Source organism: Ranitomeya variabilis, chromosome 3 (assembly GCF_051348905.1).
Source record: "Ranitomeya variabilis isolate aRanVar5 chromosome 3, aRanVar5.hap1, whole genome shotgun sequence".
In the NCBI taxonomy this organism is placed as follows: domain Eukaryota; kingdom Metazoa; phylum Chordata; class Amphibia; order Anura; family Dendrobatidae; genus Ranitomeya; species Ranitomeya variabilis.
The window spans coordinates 621,028,461-621,047,763 of NC_135234.1; the positions used below are offsets into that span (position 1 = coordinate 621,028,461).

At 47.6% G+C, this 19,303-nt stretch overlaps 1 protein-coding gene across 4 annotated transcripts in view; it reads right to left on the reverse strand.

Annotated features, from left to right (window-relative positions):
• RCBTB2 (RCC1 and BTB domain containing protein 2) overlaps positions 1–6,013 on the reverse strand; it is a 127,788-nt gene extending 121,775 nt beyond the window's left edge. For 3 of the 4 annotated variants that reach the window (XM_077297412.1, XM_077297406.1, XM_077297407.1), the window contains exon 1: positions 5,860–6,013. The gene's annotated coding sequence lies outside the window, so the exon portion shown is untranslated. The remainder of the gene's footprint in view (positions 1–5,859) is intronic. The other variant, XM_077297414.1, reaches the window with a different exon arrangement.
• Positions 6,014–19,303: the final 13,290 nt, after the last annotated feature.

A 19,303-nucleotide genomic window follows, 5' to 3' on the forward strand; every position in this document is an offset into this window, starting at 1 on the left:
AAAAAGGGAACAAAATATATATACATATTTTTTTCATTTTAAAGCCATTGCCATCAGTTGCAAGCATTCATTTAATGGATACTTCATGAGCTTTCCAATAGCTTTTTAGAACCTTTAAGGTATGTAGATGCCATCATAGCTTAAATGGCTTGTCCCATTTTCTTCTGTAAGCTCCTGCTTGGCTGACAGCTCAGACCTGCAGCGTCGCTGGCCCGAGCTGTGTACGCACCGATGCGGCTATAGGATGCAGCTTTGACTCCGCAGTAAATGAGGAGCACAATGGTACTGAAGCCGATCAGGAGCCAACAGTGGGCTCCAGAGATCCAGTCACCTTCAGGGCAGCACTTACAAGCTGTATTGGAAAAAGCTTATATGCACGGAGCACATTCGGCCACCAATGAAAGAACACTGGCAACAAGCTATAAACAATGTTCTTCAGAATGCAGATGATTTCTAATGCCGATAAATTACAAAGCTTATTGTTGTTACAAGAATTTTGCACTTTTACTCATAAAAGAACAACAGAATAACACTTTAAAAGGAACTGTACAGTAGTGAACAACTGCTAATTAATTAGCCAAGAGAAAAAAAAAATGGATACTCGCCTCCCACGTCCACACCGCATGTCTGTACTTTGTGCTGTGTCCCAAATTGGTCTGCAGGGATCAGCATTGAGCAGGCATGTCACATGAGCACTGCAGCGCCCACGCTGGATTTTGGTCCAAGCAGATTGGTGGGCGACACTTACAGAGGAGCGGTGAATTGGGAGGTGAATAAGTTGTGCAAAACAGAGCCACAGGAGCCTGGCCTAGCAGCCACAATGGTTCCTGGAGGCCAGACCGGATCAATGTGAACTTCCTACTTACTGGGACATATCAGACGCCTCTTCTGATTACTAGGCTGCTGAAGCATAATGACAGTCTATTAGTCAAAAAAAATTCAGAGGATGATGCAGGTTGTAGGAGGTTAATGGTAATCTTGCCTGGCGGCCAGGACTATTAATATAGCCACTGGACCAGGGTCCTGTGAATCTTTTTGCTAAACTATAGTGAATATCAATTTTTATTTATTTTTTATTTTATTTATTTTTTAACTCCATCAGACCATTAATAAGGGTTTGTCCTGTAGTAGAAAACTCCTTCAGTCATTAAACGGAACCTGTCACCCCGTTTTTTCAGTATGAGATAAAAATACCATTAAATAGGGCCTGAGCTGTGCTGGACAATAGTGTATTTTGTGTACCCCGATTCCCCACCTATGCTGCCGAAATACCTTACCAAAGTCGCCGTTTTCGCCTGTCAATCAAGGTGGAATGCACTGCGCAGCTGAAGAAAAAGAGCGCGATCTGCGCTATTCTCCGCTTTATCGCTGGCTGGCGCAGATGGAGATCGCAGCGGCCATTTTCCTGAAGCCGATATGCAAACTCGGCTTCAGGAAAATGGCCGCCGCGATCTCCATCTGCGCACATGCGGAATCCCGCGGCCATTTTCCTGAAGCCCCGGGCAGCAGAGCGCTCCATCTGCACACGCGCGGCCCCAGGAAGATGGCCGCCGCCAGCGATAAAGCGGTGAATAGCGCAGATCGCGCTCTATTTCTTCAGCTGCGCAGTGCATTCCGCTGTTAGGCATGCGCAAACCACTACGCCACCAACGGAAAGATAAGCAAGATCTGGGGGAGAAGAAGCGATTTCACCACGCCCATTTGACCAGACCACCTTGATTACACAAAATACACTGTTGTCCAGCACAGCTCAGGCCCTATTTAATGGTATTTTTATCTCATACTGAAAAAACGGGGTGACAGGTTCCCTTTAAGAATATGTTAAATGGATGTCTAAATAGTGGCAACCATCTATACTATAATCGGCAGCATGGTGGCTCAGTGGTTAGCACTGCAGCCTTGTAGCGCTGGGGTCCAGGGTTTAAGTCCCACCAAGGACAACATCTGCAAGGAGTTTGTGTATTCTCCCTGTGTTTGCGTGGGTTTCCTCCGGGTTCTACGGTTTCCCCCCACACTCCAAAGTAATACTGATAGGCAATCTACAGGGTGGGGCATTTATATGGATACACCTAAATAAAATGGGAATGGTTGGTGATATCAACTTCCTGTTTGTGGCACATTAGTATATGGGAGGGGGAAAACTTTTCAAGATGGGTGGTGACCATGGCGGACATTTTGAAGTCGGCCATTTTGGATCCAACTTTATTTTTTCCAATGGGAAGAGGGTCATGTGACACATCAGACTTATTGAGAATTTCACAAGAAAAACAATGGTGTGCTCGGTTTTAACGTAGCTTTATTCTTTCATGAGTTATTTACAAGTTTATGACCACTTATAAAATGTGTTCAAAGTGCTGCCCATTGTTTTGGATTGTCAATGCAACCCTCTTCTCCCACTCTTCACACACTGATAGTAACACCGCAGAAGAAATGCTAGCACAGGCTTCCAGTATCCGTTGTTTCAGATGCTGCACATCTCCTATCTTCACAGCATAGACAATTGCCTTCAGATGACCCCAAAGATAAAAGTCTTAGGGTATGTGCACACGTTGCGGATTTCTTGCAGAAATTTCCTGAAGAAAACCGGAAATTTTCTGCAAGAAATCCGCATTTTTTTTTTTGCGTTTTTTTAGCATTCTGCAAGCGTAATTAGCTTGCAGAATGCTAAAGTTTTCCAAGCGATCTGTAGCATCGCTTGGAAAACTGACTGACAAGTTGGTCACACTTGTCAAACATAGCGTTTGACAAGTGTGACCAACTTGTTACTATAGATGCTGCTTTTGCAGCATCTATAGTAAAAGATAGAACGTTTAAAAATAATAAAAAAAATAAAAATAAAAAAAATGCTTATACTCACCCGCAGACATCAGATCTCCTCACCGGCGTCCGTTCCTATAGCTGATGTGTGCGCGCAGGGCCTTCCATGACGTCACGGTCACGTGAGCGGTCTCGGCCAATCACAGGACAGTGACGTCATTCGGCAAGGTCCTTCACCGCACACCAGCTACAGGAACCGAAGCCAGCGTGCAGCACAGAGGCGGGAACACTTCGGGGGCCATCAGAGGGTGAGTATAGGACTATTTTTTATTTTAATTCTTATTTTTTTACCAATTATATGGTGCCCAGTGCGTGGAGGAGAGTCTCCTCTCCTCCACCCTGGGTACCAACCGCACATAATCTGCTTACTTCCCGCATCGTGGGCACAGCCCCGTGCGGGAAGTAAGCAGATCAATGGACCCCTAGGTGTGCGGAATCCCCTGCAATTCCGCATTTTAATGAACATGTTGCTTTTTTTTCCGCGATGCGATTTTTTCGTGGAAAAAAAGGCTACATTTGCACAAAAAATGCGGAATACACTGAAAATAATGGGAGGCATATGTTAGCGTTTTTTTCGCGTTTTTATCACGTTTTTATAGCGAAAAAACGCGAAAAAAACGCGAAAAATACTGAACGTGTGCACATGGCCTTAGGCCGGTTTCACATTAGCGTTTGGAGAAGCTGCGGAGGGCTGCGTACTTCCTCCGTGAAGCCCCGCCCTCGGCCGCACCTCCACCTCTAGCTCCGCCTACTTCTGCATGCGGCCGGCGTGCCTATCTTTAACATTAGGTACGCAGGTCGTGCCGCTGTATGCGGATGCTTCCGCATGTGTCGTTTTGACGATGCGGCGACCAGCGTAGGACGCAGCTTGTAGCAATTAATTTTTTCTCATCGTAAAAAAACGACGCATACGGAAGCATCCGCATACAGGTGCACGACCTGCATACCTAATGTTAAAGATAGGTACACCGGCCGCATGCCGACCGCATGCAGAAGTAGGCGGAGCTAGAGGCAGAGGTGCGGGCGAGGGCGGGGCTTCAAGGAGGAAGTCCGCAGCTCCTCAAAACGCTAGTGTGAAACCGGCCTAAGGGGGTCAGATCGGGAGACCTTGGTGGCCATTCAACTGGCCCACGACGACCAATCCACTTTCCAGGAAACTGTTCATGTAGGAATGCTCGGACCTGACACCCATAATGTGGTGGTGCACCATCTTGGGTGTCAGGTCCGAGCATGGCCCACCCTGTAGATTGTGAGCCCCAATGGGGACAGAGATGAAGTCTGTAAATCGCTGCAGAATATGATGGCGTTACATAAGGAAGCAAAATAATAAAATAATGGAATCTAATGTAATCATTAGATTCCATTACTTATTACTTTGCTTCCTTATATAGCGCCATCATATTCTGCAGCGATTTACAGACTTCATCTCTGTCCCCACTGGGGCTCACAAACTACATTCCCTATCAGAATGACTTTGGAGTGTGGGCTGAAACCGTAGAACCCAGAGGAAACCCACGCAAAAATGGGGAAAACATACAATCTCCTTGCAGATGTTGTAAGAAAAGCCCTAATTCACAAGACCATATAGCGAGAAGTTTTCCCATCGGTATCAAGGTCACAATTCCCTGCAGACCGTGAATTTCGTGTCTCAATCACACAGCATTATAGACAAACATGAGACCGGAACGTGCGGCCGTACAATCAGTAATATCATGCCGAAAATACGGCCACTATACAGATGTGTGAGACGGCTCCATAACAGATCGCATATTCGTCTGTGGGTGAGGACAGGCCAACGTCTGACCCGGGACAGTCTCCATCTATCACATTTGTTGGGACTTGTACCTGACATAAATGTAACAAAGCGAATGACAAAACACAGCGTGATCATCACCTAACCCTGATCATGTACGCACGCACCATACGTGCTTACCCAGCCTCTTACACCGCACGCCTGCCGTCATACACGCTGCACGCTCTCATATATCACTCATAACCCACCGTCGTACGCCACGCGTGTGCTCGCTCCCCCACCGTCATACGCCACGCGTGTGCTCGCTCCCCCCACAGCCATACGCCACGCGTGTGCTCGCTCTCCCGTCGTACGCCACGCGTGTGCTCGCTCCCCCACCGTCGTACGCCACGCGTGTGCTCGCTCCCCCCACCGTCGTACGCCACGCGTGTGCTCGCTCTCCCGTCGTACGCCACGCGTGTGCTCGCTCCCCCACCGTCGTACGCCACGCGTGTGCTCGCTCCCCCACCGTCGTACGCCACGCGTGTGCTCGCTCCCCCACCGTCGTACGCCACGCGTGTGCTCGCTCTCCCCACCGTCGTACGCCACGCGTGTGCTCGCTCCCCCCACCGTCGTACGCCACGCGTGTGCTCGCTCTCCCGTCGTACGCCACGCGTGTGCTCGCTCCCCCCACAGCCATACGCCACGCGTGTGCTCGCTCTCCCGTCGTACGCCACGCGTGTGCTCGCTCCCCCACCGTCGTACGCCACGCGTGTGCTCGCTCCCCCCACCGTCGTACGCCACGCGTGTGCTCGCTCCCCCCACCGTCGTACGCCACGCGTGTGCTCGCTCTCCCGTCGTACGCCACGCGTGTGCTCGCTCCCCCACCGTCGTACGCCACGCGTGTGCTCGCTCCCCCACCGTCGTACGCCACGCGTGTGCTCGCTCCCCCACCGTCGTACGCCACGCGTGTGCTCGCTCCCCCACCGTCGTACGCCACGCGTGTGCTCGCTCTCCCCACCGTCGTACGCCACGCGTGTGCTCGCTCCCCCCACCGTCGTACGCCACGCGTGTGCTCGCTCCCCCCACCGTCGTACGCCACGCGTGTGCTCGCTCCCCCCACCGTCGTACGCCACGCGTGTGCTCGCTCCCCCCACCGTCATACGCCAGGCATCCACGCATGCTTGACCAGCCCCACATACATTCACCAATAATACAGACTAGTAAGAGAACCACAGCCAGGCACAAAGAGACTCTTCTACTCCATGTCATCCTCCCACACTACGCACAGCTGCAGTCACACTTCCCACCTGGTGTCCGCAGACAGCGCCGCCGGGGGTCCTACAGCAGCGGTTACTATGACGATCCCCACAGATCCCACTACCACCGGCATCAGTGATGTACCGCTAGCTCCGCCCCCTACCTCTGGCAGCGTGAAGACCGAGCGGCTGCTGATAGTGACGTCACACTTTCGTTTACTTGGTCGCACATTTGAATGTAAAAGGGGCGGAGCTCTCTCCATTGTGTAATAATCTAATACTGAGTGCGGTTCAACCGGCGGCCGCTAGAGGAGCTGTTTGATGGGCGAATTGTGTACACGCAGATTAATGGCTACAGTGAGAGCGAGCTCACTGCTCAGGGCTTAGATACAGTTAGAGAGTAAGCTCAGGGTTCAGTGAGAGAGAGAATTCATGGCTTAGATACAGTGAGAGAGAGAATTCATGGCTTAGATACAGTAAGAGAGCGAGCTCAGGGCTTAGATACAGTAAGAGAGAGAATTCATGGCTTAGATACAGTAAGAGAGAGAATTCATGGCTTAGATACAGTAAGAGCAAGGTCGGCTTAGATACAGTGACGGAATTCAGGGCTTAGGTACAGTAAGGCTACTTTCACACTAGTCCGTTGGTATGGGCCGTCGCAAACCGTCGGCCCGACGGACAGTGTGCTAATCACAACGTGGGCAGCGGATGCAGTCTTACGACGCTTCCGCTGCCCAGTGTGATGTCCGGGGAGGAGGGAGCGGAGTTCCGGCCGCGCATGCGCTGTCGGAAATGGCGGACTCGACGCACAAAAAAACGTTACATGGAACTTTTTTTGTGCCGACGGTCCGCCAAAACACGACGCATCCGTCGCACGACGGATGTGACGTGTGGCCATACGTCGCAATGCGTCGCTAATGTAAATCTATGGGGAAAAAACGCATCCTGCGGGCAACTTTGCAGGATGCGTTTTTTCTCCTAAACGACGCATTGCGACTTATTCAAAACGACACTAGTGTGAAAGTAGCCTAAGAGAGCAAGCTCAGGGCTTAGGTACAGTGAGAGAGCCAGCTCAGGGTTTAGATTCAGTGAGAGAGAATTCACGGCTTAGATACAATAAGAGAGCGAGCCCAGGGCGAGAGAGTGAGCTCAGGGCTTAGATACAGTAAGGCTTTGCGCACACGTTGCAGATTAGGTTTAGGAATTTTTGGTGCGGATTCTGCATCTCTTGGCAGAAAACGCAGGTGCGGATTTGACGTATTTTTTGTGCGGATTTTACCACTGTGGATTTCTATAATGGAATGGGTACAAAAACGCTGCAGATCCGCAAAAAAGAAGTGACATGCTACTTTTTTTAATCCTCAGCGTTTCCGCACTGAATTTTCCACACCATCAGCACAGCGGGGGTTTTTTCTCATTGATTTACAGTGTACTGTAAATCACTTGCGGATCTGCAGCATTTCTGCACCGCAAAAAAAGTAGCGGATCCCCAGGAAATCCACAATGTTTGCACATACCCTAAGAGTGAGCTCAGGGCTTAGATACAAAGAGAATTCATGATTAGATACTATGAGAAAGAATTCATGGCCTAGATACAGTGGGAGAAAGTACTGGGATTAGATACAGTAAGACAAGCTCAGGGCTTAGATACAGTAAGAGCAAGCTCAGTGCTTAGATACAGTAAGACCGAGATCAGGGCTTAGATACAGTAAGGCTGCCGTCACACTATCAGTATTTGGTCAGTATTTTACATCAGTATTTGTAAGCCAAAACCAGGAGTGGGAGATAAATGCAGAAGTGGTGCGTATGTTTCTATTATACTTTTCCTCTAATTGTTCCACTCCTGGTTTTGGCTTACAAATACTGATGTAAAATACTGACCAAATACTGCTAGTGTGACGGCAGCCTAAGGCTATGTGCACACTTTGCGGCGTCCTCTGCGGGTTCTCCCGCAGCGGATTTGATAAATCTGCAGGGCAAAACCGCTGCGGTTATCCCTGCAGATTTATCGCGGTTTGTTTTGCGGTTTCCGCTGCGGGTTTACTCCTATACTATTGATGCTGCATATGCAGCAATATGCAGCATCAATAGTAATGGTAAAAATAATAAAAATTGGTTATACTCACCCTCTGATGTCCCGATCTCCTCGGCGCTGCAGCGGCGGTCCGGTTCCAAAGATGCTGTGCCGAGAAGGACCTTCGTGACGTCACGGTCATGTGACCGCGACGTCACGGTCATGTGACCGCGACATCATCTCAGGCCCTGCTCGCACAGTAACCCAGACCGGACGGCCGCTGTTGTGAATTCTGCTTTTGGGCTCCCTCCGGTGGTTGTAGGTGGTAATGCAGTTGCCCCTGAGTTGCAGTCCTGGTCAGGTGTATCTGCTGATTGCAGTTCTGACTGGGGTATTTAGGCGTGCAGGATTCATTAGTCCTTGCCAGTTGTCAATTGTTGTTGGGAGGTGTAGGACCTCTGCCTGGTTCCTCCTGCCTTTCTGCCAAATCAGCAAAGATAAGTGTCTGTTTTTTTTTTTCCTGTGGCACACATGTTGTGTGCTTCACAATTCAGTGCTATTCTTTGTGTTTTCTTGTCCAGCTTAGATTGTGTCAGTATTTTCTCAGTCTTGTTGGATTCTCTGGAGTGGCAGATATACATTCCATGTCTTTAGTTAGATTGTGGAACTTTTTGTATTATCTGCTGTGGATATTTTTGGAAGGGTTTTAATACTGACCGCCTAGTAATCTGTCCTATCCTTTCCTATTTAGCTAGAGTGGCCTCTTTTGCTAAATCCTGTTTTCTACCTGTGTGTGTCTATTCTTCTTCTACTCACAGTCATTATTCGTGGGGGGCTGCCTATCCTTTGGGGGTCTGCTCTGAGGCAAGGTAGCATTCCTATTTCCATCTATAGGGGTATTTAGTCCTCCGGCTGTGTCGAGGTGTCTAGGGTATGTTAGGCACACCCCACGGCTACTTCTAGTTGCCATGTTAGTTCAGGATTGCGGTCAGTACAGGTTCCACCTACTCCAGAGAAAGTTTCATGCGGCTCCAAGGTCACCAGATCATAACAGTACAACTGGGCTGGCCCATAATGAGTTAAATGCATCTCAGAAGAAGGGAAGAAAGGTGTTGAGCCATTTTTTTTCTGCAGTCTGTTTTGTCTTTTTTTCCCTTTTTTATTTTTGGGTGGCTGAGGAGTCTTGTGCCAGCATGGATGTTCAGAAATTAGCTTCTCGTGTAGACCAGCTTGCTGCTAGGGTACAGGGTATTTCTGATTATATTATTCAGGCTCCTGCTTTAGAGCCGAAGATTCCTACTCCTGATTTGTTTTTTGGTGATATGTCCAAATTTGGGGGTTTTAAAAACAATTGTAAACTGTTTTTTGCTCTGAGACCGCGATCCTCCGGTGATTCCATTCAGCAGGTTAAAATTGTCATCTCCCTGCTGCGTGGCGATCCACAGGATTGGGCATTTTCCCTGGAATCTGGGAATCCGGCCTTGCTTAATGTAGATTCCTTTTTTCAGGCTTTAGGATTATTATATGATGAACCGAATTCTGTGGATCAAGCGGAGAAAACCTTGTTGGCCCTGTCTCAGGGTCAAGAGGCGGCAGAATTGTTTTGTCAGAAATTTAGAAAATGGTCTGTGTTGACTAAATGGAATGATGATGCTTTGGCGGCAATTTTCAGGAAGGGTCTCTCTGAATCCGTTAAAGATGTTATGGTGGGGTTTCCCACGCCTTCCGGTCTGAGTGATTCTATGTCTCTGGCCATTCAGATGGCGCTTGCGGGAGCGTCAAATTGTGCGCGCTGTGGTGTCGTCCTTAGAGCAAAGTCCTGAGCCAATGCAGTGTGATAGGATTTTGTCTAGAATGGAACGACAAGGATTCAGACGTCAGAATAGGTTGTGTTATTATTGTGGCGACGCTTCTCATGTCATTTCAGTCTGCCCTAAGCGGACAAAAAGGATCACTAGTTCATTTACTATCAGTACTGTACAACCTAAATTTCTGTTATCGGTGTTCTTGATCTGCTCATTGTCATAATTTTCTGTCATGGCGTTTGTGGATTCAGGCGCCGCTTTGAACTTAACCCCTTCATGACCCAGCCTATTTTGGCCTTAATGACCTTGCCATTTTTTGCAATTCTGACCAGTGTCCCTTTATGAGGTAATAACTCAGGAACGCTTCAACGGATCCTTGCGGTTCTGAGATTGTTTTTTCGTGACATATTGGGCTTCATGTTAGTGGTAAATTTAGGTCGATAATTTCTGAGTTTATTTGTGAAAAAAACGGAAATTTGGCGAAAATTTTGAAAATTTCGCAATTTTCACATTTTGAATTTTTATTCTGTTAAACCAGAGAGTTATGTGACACAAAATAGTTAATAAATAACATTTCCCACATGTCTACTTTACATCAGCACAATTTTGGAAATACATTTTTTTTTTGCTAGGAAGTTATAAGGGTTAAAATTTGACCAGTGATTTCTCATTTTTACAACAAAATTTACAAAACCATTTTTTTTAGGGACCACCTCACATTTGAAGTCAGTTTGAGGGTTCTATATGGCTGAAAATACCCAAAAGTGACACCATTCTAAAAACTGCACCCCTCAAGGTGCTCAAAACCACATTCAAGAAGTTTATTAACCCTTCAGGTGTTTCACAACAGCAGAAGCAACATGGAAGGAAAAAGTGAACATTTAACTTTTTAGTCACAAAAATGATCTTTTAGCAACAATTTTTTTATTTTCCCAAGGGTAAAAGGAGAAACTGGACCACAAAAGTTGTTGTCCAATTTGTCCTGAGTACGTTGATACCTCATATGTGGGGGTAAACCACTGTTTGTGGGCACGGCAGAGCTCGGAAGCGAAGGAGCGCCATTTGACTTTTTCAATGAAAAATTGGCTCCAATCTTTAGCGGACACAATGTCGCGTTTGGAGAGCCCCCGTGTGCCTAAACATTGGAGCTCCCCCACAAGTGACCCCATTTTGGAAACTAGACGCCCCAAGGAACTTATCTAGATGCATAGTGAGCACTTTAATCCCCCAGGTGCTTCACAAATTGATCCGTAAAAATGAAAAAGTACTTTTTTTTCACAAAAAATTTTTTTAGCCTCAATTTTTTCATTTTCACATGGGCAACAGGATAAAATGGATCCTAAAATTTGTTGGGCAATTTCTCCTGAGTACGCCGATACCTCATATGTGGGGGTAAACCACTGTTTGGGTGCACGGCAAGGCTCGGAAGGGAAGGCGCGCCATTTGACTTTTTGAATGAAAAATTATCTCCATCGTTAGCGGACACCATGTCGCGTTTGGAGAGACCCTGTGTGCCTAAACATTGAAGCTCCCCCACATGTGACCCCATTTTGGAAACTAGACCCCCCAAGGAACTTATCTAGATGCATAGTGAGCACTTTAAACTCTCAGGTGCTTCACAAATTGATCCGTAAAAAATGAAAAAGTACTTTTTTTTCACAAAAAAATTTTTTTAGCCTCAATTTTTTCATTTTCACATGGGCAACAGGATAAAATGGATCCTAAAATTTGTTGGGCAATTTCTCTTGAGTACGCTGATACCTCATATGTGGGGGTAAACCACTGTTTGGGTGCACGGCAAGGCTTGGAAGGGAAGGCGCGCCATTTGACTTTTTCAATGGAAAATTAGCTCCAATCGTTAGTGGACACCATGTTGCGTTCGGAGAGCCCCTGTGTGCCTAAACATTAGAGCTCCCCTACAAGTGACCCCATTTTGGAAACTAGACCCCCCAAGGAACTAATCTAGATGTATAGTGAGCACTTAAAACCCCCAGGTGCTTCACAGAAGTTTATAACGCAGAGCCATGAAAATAAAAAAATATTTTTCTTTCCTCAAAAATTATTTTTAGGCCGGAGTTTTTTATTTTCCCAAGGATAATAGGAGAAATTGGACCCCAAATGTTGTTGTCCAGTTTGTCCTGAGTACGATGATACCCCATATGTGGGGGTAAACCACTGTTTGGGCGCACGGCAGGGCTCGGAAGGGAAGGCACGCCATTTGGCTTTTTGAATGGAAAATTAGCTCCAATCATTAGCGGACACCATGTCGCGTTTGGAGAGCCCCTGTGTGCCTAAACATTGGAGCTCCCACACAAGTGACCCCATTTTGGAAACTAGACCTCCCAAGGAACTAATCTAGATGTGTGGTGAGCACTTTGAACCCTCAAGTGCTTCACAGAAGTTTATAACGCAGAGCCATGAAAATATAAAATTATTTTTCTTTCCTCAAAAATGATTTTTTAACCCACAATTTTTTATTTTCCCAAGGGTAACAGGAGAAATTGGACCCCAAAAGTTGTCGTGCAGTTTCTCCTGAGTACGCTGATACCCCATATGTGGGGGTAAACCACTGTTTTGGCACACGTCGGGGAGCGGAAGGGAAGTAGTGACGTTTTGAAATGCAGACTTTAATGGAATGCTCTGCGGGCGTCACGTTGCGTTTGCAGAGCCCCTGATGTGCCTAAACAGTAGGAACTCCCCACAATTGACCCCACTTTGGAAACTAGACCCCCAAGGGAACTTATCTAGATGTGTGGTGAGCACTTTGAACCCCCAAGTGCTTCACAGAAGTTTATAACGCAGAGACGTGAAAATAAAAAATGTGTTTTCTTTCCTCAAAAATATTTTTTTAGCCCAGAATTTTTTAATTTTCCCAAGGGTAACAGGAAAAATTTGACCCCAAAAGTTGTTGTCCAGTTTCTCCTGAGTACGCTGATACCCCATATGTGGGGGTAAACCACTGTTTGGGCACATGGCGGGGCTCGGAAGGGAAGTAGTGACGATTTTGAATGCAGACTTTGATGGAATGGTCTGCGGGAATCATGTTATGTTTGCAGAGCCCCTGATGTGCCTAAACAGTAGAAACCCCCCACAAGTGACCCCATTTTGGAAACTAGACCCCCCAAGGAACTTATCTAGATGTTTGGTGAGCACATTCAACCCCCAAGTGCTTCACAGAAGTTTACAACGCAGAGCCGTGAAAATAAAAAATCATTTTTCTTTCCTCAAAAAAGATGTTTTAGCAAGCAATTGTTTATTTTCACAAGGGTAACAGGAGAAATTGGACCCCAATATTTGTTGCCCAGTTTGTTGTGAGTACGCTGGTACCCCATATGTGGGGGTAAACCACTGTTTGGGCGCACGTCAGGGCTCGGAAGGGAAGTAGTGACATTTGAAATGCAGACTTTGATGGAATGGTCTGCGGGCGTCACGTTGCATTTGCAGAGCCCCTGATGTGCCTAAACAGTAGAAACACCCCACAAGTGACCCCATTTTGGAAACTAGACCCCAAAAGGATCTTATCTAGATGTGTGGTGAGCACTTTCAACCCCCAAGTGTTTCACATAAGTTTATAACGTAGAGCCGTGAAAATAAAAAATAATTGTTCTTTCCTCAAAATTATGTTTTAGCAAGTAATTTTTTATTTTTGCAAGGGTAACAGGAGAAATTGGACCCCAATAGTTGTTGCCCAGTTTGTCCTGAGTACGCTGGTATCCCATATGTGGGGGTAAACCACTGTTTGGGCGCACGTCGGGGCTTGGAAGGGAGGGCGCACCATTTGACTTTTTGAACGCAAGATTGGCTGGAATCATTGGTGGCGCCATGTTGCGTTTGGAGACCCCTGATGTGCCTAAACAGTGGAAACCCCTCAATTCTAACTTCAACACTAACCCCAACACACCCCTAACCCTAATCCCAACTGTAGCCATAACCCTAATCACAACCCTAACCCCAACACACCCCTAACCACAACCCTAACCCCAACACACCCGTAACCCTAAATCCAACCCTAATCCTAACCCTAATCCCAACCCTACCCACAACTGTAACCCCAACACAACCCTAACCCTATCCTTAACCCTAACCACAAGCCTAATCTTAACCCTATTTCCAACCCTAGCCCTAATTCCAACCCTAAGGGTACCGTCTCACATAACGATTTACCAACGATCACGACCAGCGATACGACCTGGCCGTGATCGTTGGAAAGTCATTGTGTGGTCGCTGGGGAGCTGTCACACAGACCGCTCTCCAGCGACCAACGATGCCAAGGTCCCGGGTAACCAGGGTAAACATCGGGTTACTAAGCGCAGGGCCGCGCTTAGTAACCCGATGTTTACCGTGGTTACCAGCGTAAAAGTAAAAAAAAAAACGTACATACTCACATTTTGGTGTCCTTCAGGTCCCTTGCCGTCTGCTTCCCGCTCTGACTGAGTGCCGCCGTACAGTGAGAGCAGAGCGCAGCGGTGACGTCACTGCTGTGCTGTGCTCTCACTTTCCGGCCGGCAGACAGTCAGAGCGGGAAGCAGACGGCAAGGGACCTGAAGGACACCGGAATGTGAGTATGTACGTTTTTTTTTTTTTTACTTTTACGCTGGTAACCACGGTAAACATCGAGTTACTAAGCGCGGCCCTGCGCTTAGTAACCCGATGTTTACCCTGGTTACAAGTGAACGCATCGCTGGATAGCTGTCACACACAACGATCCAGCGATGACAGCGGGAGATCCAGCGACGAAAGAAAGTTCCAAACGATCTGCTACGACGTACGATTCTCAGCAGGGTCCCTGATCGCTGCTGCGTGTCAGACACTGCGATATCGTATGGATATCCCTGGAACGTCACAGATCGTACCGTCGTAGCGATCAAAGTGCCACTGTGAGACGGTACCCTAACTCTAATTCCAACCCTAACCCTAAGGATATGTGCCCACTTTGCGGATTCGTGTGAGATTTTTCCGCACCATTTTTGAAAAATCCGCAGGTAAAAGGCACTGCGTTTTACCTGCAGATTTACAGCGGATTTCCAGTGTTTTTTTGTGCGGATTTCACCTGCGGATTCCTATTGAGGAACAGGTGTAAAACGCTGCGGAATCCGCACAAAATTGACATGCTGCGGAAAATACACAGCGTTTCCGCACGGTATTTTCCGCACCATGGGCACAGCAGATTTGGTTTTCCATAGGTGTACATGGTACTGTAAACCTGATGGAAAACTGCTACGAATTCGCAGCGGCCAATCCGCGGCGGATCCGCTGCGGATCCGCGGCCGATCCGCTGCGGATCCGCGGCCGATCCGCTGCGGATTCGCAGCCAAATCCGCACTGTGTGCACATGCCCTAACCCTACCCCTAACCCTAACCCTACCCCTAATTCTAACCCTAATTCTAACCCTAGTTCTAACCCTAACCCTAGCAGAAAAAAAATATATATATTTTATTTATTTTTATTATTGTCCCTATGGGGGTGATAAAGGGGGGTCATTTACTTTTTTTTCATTTTGATCACTGCGATAGGCTATATCGCAGTGATCAAAATACTTCTGAAATGAATCTGCCAGCCGGCAGACCCTGCGGCGCCCACGGAGAAGCCGGACGGACATCGTGAGGCCCGGTAAGTATGAAGGGGGGGTGATTGGATCACGGGGGGGGGACCGGAGCACAGGGGGGGGGATCGGAGCACAGGGAGGGGGCACCGGAGCACGGGGGGAGCGGACAGGAGGACGGAGGAGCGGACAGAACGAATTAGGGGGGCGGACCGCGCACCGGAGCACTGGGGGGGCGATCGGTGGGGTGGGGTGGGGGAAGATTAGGTTTTCCAGCCATGGCCGATGATATTGCAGCATCGGCCATGGCTGGATTGTAATATTTCACCGTTTTTTTGGGTGAAATATTACAAATCGCTCTGATTGGCAGTTTCACTTTCAACAGCCAATCAGAGCGATCGTAGCCACGGGGGGGTGAAGCCACCCCCCCGGGCTGAAGCACCACTCCCCCTGTCTCTGCAGATCGGGTGAAATCGGAGTTAACCCCTTCACCCGATCTGCAGGGACGCGATCATTCTGTGACACAGCATATGCGTCACAGGTCGGGAAGGCACCGACTTTCATGACGCATACGCTGTGTCACAGGTCGGGAAGGGGTTAATGGACTTTGAGTTTGCCAGGCGTTGTGGTTTTCCCTTGCAGCCTTTGCAGAACCCTATTCCTTTAAGGGGGATTGATGCTACACCTTTGGCTAAAAATAAGCCCCAGTTTTGGACACAGGTGACCATGCACATGGCGCCAGCCCATCAGGAAGATTGTCGATTTCTGGTGTTGCATAATTTGCATGATGTTATCGTGCTGGGTTTTCCGTGGTTGCAGGTACATAATCCTGTGTTGGATTGGAAGTCTATGTCTGTGACTAGTTGGGGTTGTCAGGGGGTTCATAATGATGTTCCTTTGATGTCAATCTCCTCTTCTTCCTCTTCTGAAATTCCAGAGTTTTTGTCTGATTTTCAGGATGTATTCGATGAGCCCAAGTCCAGTTCCCTTCCACCGCACAGGGACTGTGATTGGGCGATTGACTTGATTCCAGGCAGTAAGTTTCCTAAGGGCCGACTTTTCAACCTGTTTGTGCCTGAACATACCGCCATGCGGAGTTATATTAAGGAGTCTTTGGAGAAAGGGCATATTCGGCCATCTTCTTCACCGTTGGGAGCAGGTTTTTTTTTTTTGTTGCTAAGAAGGATGGCTCCTTGAGACCTTGTATTGATTATCGCCTCTTGAATAAGATCACGGTCAAGTTTCAATACCCTTTACCTTTGCTTTCCGATTTGTTTGCTAGGATTAAGGGGGCTAGTTGGTTTACGAAGATTGACCTTCGGGGGGCATATAATCTTGTTCGTATTAAACAGGGTGATGAATGGAAAACTGCGTTTAATACGCCCGAAGGCCATTTTGAATACCTTGTGATGCCATTCAGGCTCACTAACGCTCCATCTGTTTTTCAATCCTTCATGCATGATATCCTCCGGACTTATATTGATAAATTCTTGATTGTATATTTGGACGATATTTTGATTTTTTCCGATGATTGGAAGTCTCATGTGGAACAGGTCAGGATGGTATTTCAGATCCTTCGTGACAATGCTTTGTTTGTGAAGAGGTCTAAGTGTCTCTTTGGGGTGCAGAAGGTTTTTTTGGGGGGCTTTATTTTTTCTCCCTCATCTATGGAGATGGATCCGGTTAAGGTTCAGGCCATTCATGATTGGATTCAACCCACATCCGTGAAGAGCCTTCAGAAATTTTTGGGTTTTGCAAATTTTTATCGCCGTTTCATTGCTAACTTCTCCAGCGTGGTTAAACCCTTGCCTGATTTGACGAAAAAAGGCGCTGATGTGGCGAATTGGTCCTCTGCGGCTGTCTCTGCCTTTCAGGAGCTTAAACGCCGATTTACTTCTGCTCCGGTGTTGCGCCAACCAGATGTTTCTCTTCCGTTTCAGGTTGAGATTGATGCTTCTGAGATTGGGGCAGGGGCCGTTTTGTCTCAGAGGGATTCTGTTGGTTCTTTGATGAAACCGTGTGCCTTCTTCTCCCGCAAGTTTTCGCCTGCTGAACGCAATTATGATGTCGGCAATCGGGAGTTGTTGGCTATGAAGTGGGCGTTTGAGGAGTGGCGACATTGGCTTGAGGGAGCTAAGCACCGTATTGTGGTCCTGACCGATCATAAGAATTTGATTTACCTCGAGTCTGCCAAACGGCTGAGTCCTAGACAGGCTCGATGGTCCTTGTTTTTTTCCCGTTTTGATTTCGTGGTTTCGTATCTTCCGGGTTCTAAGAATATTAACGCTGATGCCCTTTCTAGGAGTTTTTTGCCTGATTCTCCTGAGGTCCTTGAACCGGTCGGCATTCTGAAAGAAGGGGTGGTCCTTTCTGCCATTTCCCCTGATTTACGGCGGGTTCTTCAGGAATTTCAGGCTGATAGACCTGACCGCTGTCCTGTGGGGAAATTGTTTGTTCCTGACAGATGGACTAGTAGAGTGATTTCTGAGGTTCACTGTTCTGTGTTGGCTGGTCATCCTGGTATTTTTGGTACCAGAGATTTGGTTGGTAGGTCCTTTTGGTGGCCTTCGTTGTCACGTGATGTGCGTTCTTTTGTGCAGTCCTGTGGGACTTGTGCGCGGGCTAAGCCTTGTTGTTCCCGTGCTCGTGGGTTACTTTTGACATTGCCGGTCTCTGAGAGGCCCTGGACGCATATTTCTATGGATTTTATTTCTGATCTTCCGGTTTCCCAGAGGATGTCGGTTATCTGGGTTGTTTGTGACCGGTTTTCTAAGATGGTTCATTTGGTGCCTTTGCCTAAATTGCCTTCCTCTTCAGAGTTGGCTCCGTTGTTTTTTCAGCATGTGGTTAGTTTGCATGGTATTCCGGAGAATATTGTGTCCGACAGAGGTTCCCAGTTTGTTTCTAGGTTTTGGCGGGCCTTTTGTGCTAGGCTGGGCATTGATTTGTCTTTTTCTTCTGCATTTCATCCTCAGACAAATGGCCAGACCGAGCGAACTAATCAGACTTTGGAGACTTATTTGAGATGCTTTGTGTCTGCCGATCAGGATGATTGGGTGGCCTTTTTGCCATTGGCCGAGTTTGCCCTTAATAATCGGGCTAGTTCGGCTACTTTGGTTTTGCCTTTTTTTTGTAATTTTGGTTTTCATCCTCGTTTTTCTTCTGGGCAGGTTGAGCCTTCTGACTGTCCTGGTGTGGATTCTGTGGTTGACAGGTTGCAGCAGATTTGGGCTCATGTGGTGGACAATTTGGTGTTGTCTCAGGAGGAGGCTCAACGTTTTGCTAACCGTCGTCGGTGTGTTGGTTCCCGGCTTCGGGTTGGGGATTTGGTTTGGTTGTCTTCCCGTCATGTTCCTATGAAGGTCTCTTCCCCTAAGTTTAAGCCTCGGTTTATTGGTCCTTATAGGATTTCTGAGATTATTAATCCGGTGTCTTTTCGATTGGCGCTTCCGGCCTCTTTTGCTATCCATAATGTCTTCCATAGATCTTTATTGCGGAAATATGTGGTGCCCGTTGTTCCCTCTGTTGATCCTCCGGCCCCTGTTTTGGTTGATGGGGAGTTGGAGTATGTGGTTGAGAAGATTTTGGATTCTCGTTTTTCGAGGCGGAGGCTTCAGTACCTTGTCAAATGGAAGGGTTATGGCCAGGAGGATAATTCTTGGGTTTTTGCTTCTGATGTCCAGGCTGCTGATTTGGTTCATGCTTTTCATCTGGCTCGTCCTGATCTGTTATGATCCTAGTTGCAAGGATCGCAAGAAGGACTAGCTAAGTAACTAAACCGACTACAAACTCTGGGGAAGTGGTAACTGAATTGACCGCAACCTGATCCTATCCGCAAACAACTATAGGCAGCCGTGGAACGTGACCTGAAAATACTAGACGTCTCTTCACGGCCTGAGAAACTGACTATTCCTAGAGGGAACGAAAGTCCTCACTTGCCTCAGTGAAATGACCCCAAAGATATAGAATAGCCCCCCACAAATATTAACGGTGAGTTAAGGGGAAAGCACAAACGCAGAGATGAAATTAGATTTAGCAAATGAGGCCTGCTAACACTAGAAAGCAGAAAATAGACAGGGAACTGTGCGGTCGATTAAAAACCCTATTCAAAATATCCACGCAGAGATCGCTCG